The 7,141-nt window shown below is 42.2% G+C and overlaps 1 long non-coding RNA gene across 1 annotated transcript; it reads right to left on the reverse strand.

Moving 5' to 3' along the window:
• Positions 1 to 635: 635 nt before the first annotated feature.
• LOC109022837 lies at positions 636 to 6,710 on the reverse strand. The gene is made up of 3 exons (XR_002002210.2): positions 6,373 to 6,710; positions 2,624 to 2,753; positions 636 to 1,390 (listed from the first exon to the last, which is right to left on the reverse strand). It is a non-coding gene; the product is annotated as an uncharacterized LOC109022837 (long non-coding RNA).
• Positions 6,711 to 7,141: the final 431 nt, after the last annotated feature.

A 7,141-nucleotide genomic window follows, 5' to 3' on the forward strand; every position in this document is an offset into this window, starting at 1 on the left:
CTGCCCCACCGCAGCCGGTGCCGCCCGTCCCCCCGCACATCAGCCCGAGCTACGTTCAAGAGGGGTCTCAGAGACAGGGGATGGACTCACTCTGAGATTGGGTTGTGTGGAGAAATACCTCGCTGTGAGGGTGGTGGGGCCCTGGCACAGGGTGCCCAGAGAAGCTGTGGATTTCCCTGGATCCCTGGAAGTGTGCAAGGCCGGGTCAGCCGGGGATGGTGGAAGGTGTCCCCGTCCCTGGCGGGCGGGTGGAACGGGAGGGCTCTCAAGGCCCTTCCAACACGAAGCATTGCGGGGATCTCTGCTGAGGGTTGGGCACAGCTGCCGTGTCCCCTGAGCCCCAGCGTGCTGCCCCAGCGCAGGGCCTGGCCCCTCAGAACTGTTCCAAAGGCAGGCATGATTCCCTGCGGCTCAAACGCCCCCATTCCCGTTTATGGAAAGTTTATGGAAAGCCAAGGGAATGCTGTCCCCTGGCTGGTTGTGCCCGTGTTTCTCCTTGGCAATTAAGGACGTGGCTCGCCCTGCAGAGCACATGATCAGGCTGCTGGATGTGGCTGTGCTGAGTAGGCAGAAGGCAGTGCAAATAAACTCTATACCTTGGGTTCCAAGGGGAGGCTACAGCCCAAAGTAATTTATTTTAGTTCTGTAATATAAAGAATCAAGTCATGTTTTGATGGCAGAATCAAATACCCTGTGCTAAATTCTGGGTTTGGTTGTATAAGGATAAAAGCAGTGGTTATCCCCCATTTTGATCAGAATTTTACTTCATTTTAGAACCTGTCCTTGTGAGTTTTTTGCTCATTGTTTTGTTGTTTCAAAAGTAGTTAATTTTAAATCAGATTAAAATTTTGTTGCTATTCCCTGAGAGGTGTATGCTGAAAACATTACTTTTTCTATAGATAGTGGTCTATAAAATAACATTTAAATAATTTAGTAAATATTTCAGTCTTCTGCTGAGGAAGGAAAAGGAACAATTGAGTAGTGTTGAAACACCCGACAATTTCCCTGAGAAATAATCATGAAGTTATTTATAGAGGGTTTGATGATTTTTTTTTTAATGACATTTTCAGTCCATGACTAAGGCGTAGCCCAATGCATCTTTAATCATCTGTTAATTCTTACGACCTCAGCATTCTTCCTGCTGCTGTTTGCTCAAGCTGGATCCACTGATATTTGTTACTGTTTTGTCATCTTTAATTAGTGTGTTGGTACTTTAACATCTTCATCAAAGTCAGACCCATGCAAAATAATAAAATATGAACCAGTTTTTGAAATCTTGTGCTGTTTTATTTCATTCTGAGAAAAATAAAGCACAGACAGTGTGGGCTGAAACCTCAGGATGATGTGCTTCCATCACTTCCATGTCCCCTGGGTACCATGGCAGTCTGTGCTATAAAAATCCAGCCAACAAAGAAATGGTGAGATTTTGTGAGCTGTGTGAGCAGAAGAAATGTACCCATGTGTGTTTGTCAGTGTGACACCCACCCACTGCTGATTCCAGCGTCCCTTTTCCCCATTAGGTACATTAAATACTGACAGCAGTTATAAGGGCAATGCAAGTCCCCAAAGAGAGATTTAATGCAAAGGTCATTTCTTGTAAAATGCTGGATTTTTTTTTCTGTAGCATAGAAAACAGGCAATACATTCATTTTAGCAACAGTAACTATTGCCCTGTATTGGTTTTGTGGTTTGGGTTTTGGTTTTTTGTTTTTTTTTTTAATGAGAGATTAAGACTCTCTGTTTGGAAAATAAATCCTTCTGTCTGTGCACATTTTCCAGAGTTGCAGGGCAATTTCTGAAAGCTCTTTCTAAAGGACAGTTCTGATAAAATTATAATTTGCTGAATTGGATTAGTAAAAGTATTCCCTGCTTAATGAGGTTTAGGAAACAAATCTCTCTGCTAAATATGAAAGTGTGCACTGTGTGAGTGAGAAGAGAGAACTATGCAAGTGGAATATGCATTTTCCAGGCTGAACAGCTAAGACATCTGGAAAAAGAAGAAAGAAAAGCACAATTTCCCTGTGATACAGAGATAAGCACCAAGGTGCAGAAAGCCCAAAGTACTGGGTAAAGCTGAAAGAACACAGAGGGAAAGATGTTTACACTCGCTGTAAAATCAGTTGAAGTATGGTTCTTTTGTGAGAATTTTAAAGAAGAATGAGTTTGGTAGACAAAATTATGTCACTCCTTTTTGTACTATTTGCCTTCTCATCCCAAGAAAAGTACTAGGCAGGTTCTTATTCTTGACCACTTGTGTGTGAATCTTCATGTAAAAATATGCATAATGAGCCCAGCATCCTAAACCATATTATATTTTCATAAACATGATTTCAAGGCTTTACTGAAGAAGAAGGAATGTCCTGTGTCATAACTCATATATAACAAAAACTGAGTAATGACAGAGAAAAGTGTTACAGAATTAAGGCTGAGCTGTGATGAATAAAACCCAAATTTCTTGAAGGTACAGTAGATAAATTAGAGGACTGCAAAGTGCAGGAAAGAGCAAAATCTTAGAAATCGAGGAACAGCCTGTTACATCTTATCTATGTACTTCTAAAATCATGAATACCACAGAACTCAAGCAATTTAATATCAGATAAATTTAGGGAAGCAGGGCTGTTACCTGATTCTCCCGGGCCTTTGATCAGAGCAGGCGGATGTCTCTGTGTGATGTAGAGTTGCTGAGCTGTGTCACGTCAGCATCTGCATGTGAGGTGATGACAGAGGCAGCTGACAGAGCCATCCTGTGTAATCTAAATAGCATTAAATACCAGAAGTAAGTCAGCTGAAAGAGCTGAAGGATGCTGCTGAGAGAAAGAAGTACCTCTCTCCCTGTGGCCTCTCCTTACCTTACTTTTTAAGGTCAAAGTGGGAGAGGAATCATCAGTCTCTACATATTGGACTAAACCACAGCACGAATTAATGTTAATCTTGAGTCTTTTTCCCCTCTGAGGTAGAGAGGATTACAGAATGATTTGCTTTTCTTATTTGCATGTGTTATCCAGCAATCAGAGATGCTGGCAGGGTTTTTTGCTGCTCTCATCCCTAGATGAGACGTCTGACGAGCCGGGGTTTTACTGCCTAGCCCTGGCCGAAGGATGCTGAGTAGAGCCCGGGCGTGTGGTCCTGCGAGCAGAGGCGGAGGAAGGCAGCACACACACCCTGCAACACATCCCTCACCCTGAGCCCCGGGCACAATGTCTGAGTTGCTTTAGCTAATTATTTACTAAGTAAGTAGCAAATGCTACTTAGCTACTCCTTTCCCTCCTGGAAGTTACACTCAACAAATTTGCATTTCCTAATCAGTTAGCTTGCCCGTGGCAGTGGGAGAGCTCATTTGTTATTCGTACCGTGTCTGTGCTACCCCTTTGTTGTGCAAATACGGGTGTACAACTCGAGTAAACCAATTGGCTTCAGTAGGATTATCCCGAGGGAGTTAAGTGCTGTGTCACACGAATAAACTCTGCTCTCCAAGGACAGGTTCTGCAGTCCAGCACAGCTTCATTTTTTGAAGGAAAGGGGTAGTAGCACAAATCAGTAATTAAACTGAGGAGAAAAGCACTTTCCTGTTCAATTTATCTGCAGATGTGAGATGTTCAGCAGCGGTAGTAAGGGTACACCATATTCAGATTTACATTTCAGAGTATCATCCCTTTTCACGTGGAGGAAGTGTGGAGGATTGTGTCCTCACATACCCACACATACTGCAGATAGGAGAACAGCCACAAATGAAACTACGGGATTTAGGGTAACCAAACATTCTATGGGAAGGATCTTTTGGCTTCCATCTTCCAGCAAGGGTCTCTGCCAGAAGGCAGCAGGGAGTCTGGCCAGCTTATGCGGTGAATTTCAAAGTCTTTTAAACACCTTCTAAAAAAGGAGCACTGAAGTCATAAGATCAACCAGATGCTATAGCTGGCATTGCAAAAACAAATTTCTGGAAGAACAAAAACATTTCTTGAATTCCAATAGTTTTTCTAGCTGTCATCCACTCTGCTGTCATGCAGGAGTGGGTTCAGCACTTTCTCTTCACAATATAAGTGGAGTAGTAAGTGGCAAGTAATAAGTGGAGAGTCACAGTTAAATCAGCAGCAGGCATTGGAAGAAAGTTTCTTGTTTTTAAGGAGTGGTGCGATGTTATTAAAACTTCTGATGGTAATGCTGCCAAAATTGTTGATGTTTCTCCTATTTGGAGTTCACTGGATGACAATTCACTATTGTTTTTGTTTAGAAGTGTGGAAAAATTGTAATTGTGGTAACTGCCTTTAACAAGAAGTTAAGGAAATTCCTAATGACTGCAGAAAATTCTAAAGGGGTGACATTTCTCAAACTTTTGGTGTCTCAAGGTGACTGTGATGATGGGAGTAGAAAACACAGTATTTTAGTTTCTTTCACATCCACTCACATGATGAGGATGAAAGAAAAGTACTGTGTTCATTCTTGACAAGGAGACCCCTTCCTACTCATAAAGCACTCAAGCTGCTGAGCAAAACAATGAGTCCTTTCCACAGCATAAAACATTAAACATCAGCAATTCCTTTTTCTTGTGTCTCACCATTCATAGCAAATATCCTAGGGAGATGTTGGAAATGATGCTCTTCCAATTAAGTTGTATGAACTCCAACTCTATTCAGCTAAAGGCTGGTCAATGCTCAGAGACAAAAAACATCTAATGAATCAATCTTTGTGCACAGAAAAAAACTTTTTTTTTATTTATTTTTTAAGGAAATTACATAAAAACTAGAAGCTGATGACCTCTTTGAAGGGAAGAGACAGGGGTGGGATGCTATATGAGTTTCATTTTCTAAATGATGTGGGAGCTTTTTTTCCTGAGCTATCCACAACATTTCCAGTAAAAACAAGCTAAAAATATGCAGCTTTACTGCTGTGAAGAAAAGATTATTCTTTGTCTTTCAGACTCAGATAAGCAATTGCAAATCTGGCTACAGATACTTTTCATGCTTTTCTCTTTATATCCTAATACTCCTGTTCTTCATTCTAGATTTTCATTCTTGTTTATATTACTGTGGAGAGTTTTATTGAGTCACTGGAAAAGAAAAAAAAAAGCAGCCCTACATTTTTCTCAAGATCCAGGATGAGAGCTTGAATTCTGAATTGCAGGGAGAATAGGTTCCTACCAACTCACGTATATGTAATCAGTCAAGTACCACAACATGAATGCCAACAATTTCTTCACTGCCTTCATTCAGATTTCTTCCAACTGGCTTCATCATCACAAGCTGGAGAGGATGCAGTCATCTGCATTTCATGTGTTCAGCTGCCTGTGCTCTTTGAACCATGGCTTCAAGAACCAAGAGCATTACTCCAACCCTTCATCTGTCAGCACTACATGAGCAGAATGCAGATATTCCAGGGCTTTTTCGGAGCATAAATGCTCCTTTTGGCCCATGGCTCACTGTCTTGAGCCAGCAGAACCTCTGAATTCCTTAAATCTGATTGCCTCTTGGCTGCTGCTTTTCAGTTCTGGACTGTGGATATGTGGTCAGGCTGTCCCATGCTCTTCGAGGCGTACTAGAACAGGAAAAGATCCAAATTATTTCTTCTCTGATCACATATGGGAAAGGAAATATAACAGCACCTTGCTGGAGCACATTGCATTGTGTCAAAAAGTAGAGAATCTTGTTCTGAACTCGTGAGGAAGCTTTTCATCCTTCAAGAAAAGAAATGCTGTAGAAATGTCAGGTTACACCGAATACATACTGAGAATTTGGCTGATATAATGGGATTACAGTCAGAATGAGCACACCAAAAGTTCTGTGTCCCAGTGAGAAAGACTATTAATATAATATCAACTAGGAGCCCCATGAGGAGCAGAGCAAACCCAGTTTCTTGCTGGCATTCCTGGTGTCATGGGGAGATAGAGAGGTGGCTGCTGCAAATCAGTTTATAGAGATTGGCTGGGAGCAGCAATTTCTGAGCTGTTCAAAGGCATCACAGGCAGAACGGAAGATTTGGATGAGGTTTATCAGGGAAACCCTCCCACTGAGTCACGAGAAGCAGAAAGGACCCCCTTGCTTTCTAAACCCCTTCTCAGAGACAAAGTGCAGCTGGTTTCAACTCTACCCCCAGACTTAATCAATGGTTTATGTCCAAAGGATTATACAGGTGTAACTGAGCCTTTGTACTGCTTTGTCCTTCAGGAGTAAGAATGGTAAACCAAATATATTTATATGAATAAAATAACTTATTTATTTGAGTTGATGATGATTAGATTAAGAGATCTTAATCAGAATTATTTACTACACAGAACAGGTAGGTATAACTCCCTGTGCACTTTTTATTGCAGCATTATTAAAGCAATCATATCTGAGCCAGCAAAATAATTATTAAGTAGAGGTTGATGTTACTCACCCATAGCAAGGATCATGGGCAAAGCTCTTTTGCTCCTGTGATGTTAACTATGGGATTGATGAGTCTGGCTGGTCTCAGCATTCTTCAACACCAAAATTGAATGCTGGTGAATTCTTCCACACCAAAAGCAGCCCACCCTCCTTCTCCATCTAGCTCTGCTCACTTTTGCTCCTAGGGTGAGTTTAGAGCTATTTCACCCCTGCATAGGCAGAGCAGCCTGATACAAAGGGATGCCTGTGGGGCCCTGCAGGTTCCCCTATCCACTATCATTTGCCACAGTCAGGGGATCCCAGGCGGTGGGAGCTTGGCAAGCACGGGGGGAGAGTTTGAGAGGTTAACCATTGGAGTCCAGGGATTAAGGGAAAAATGCAGATCATTTTGAGCATCCCATCTGGAAGAATTCCAGTGATTCACAGTGTGGGGGAATGCAAAGAGACAAGACAGGCAGCTTGCATCGTCTGACAGCTGAGTGGCTCTGTAGTTCTGAGAACATCCTGTCTCGGTGTATCCTCAGATCTGACAGCTTTGCTCTGTCAGGCAGGGACTGCTCTGTGATCCTGTAAAGTTTATCTTGGTTTTCATGCAACACCCCTGTACATGCCCAGCAATATATCTCACTGCCAGTAAGCCAGCAGTGTGCAAGTGCCAGCAGCTAAATATCCAGGAATGTTATATTCAAAAGTGACAAAACCCCATGAGATGTGTTGAAAGCAAACATATTTTCTCTGGACTTTGTGGCTTGTACTCAGTGGCAGTCTTTATCACACAA

Source organism: Parus major, chromosome 11 (genome assembly GCF_001522545.3).
Source record: "Parus major isolate Abel chromosome 11, Parus_major1.1, whole genome shotgun sequence".
NCBI lineage: Eukaryota > Metazoa > Chordata > Aves > Passeriformes > Paridae > Parus > Parus major.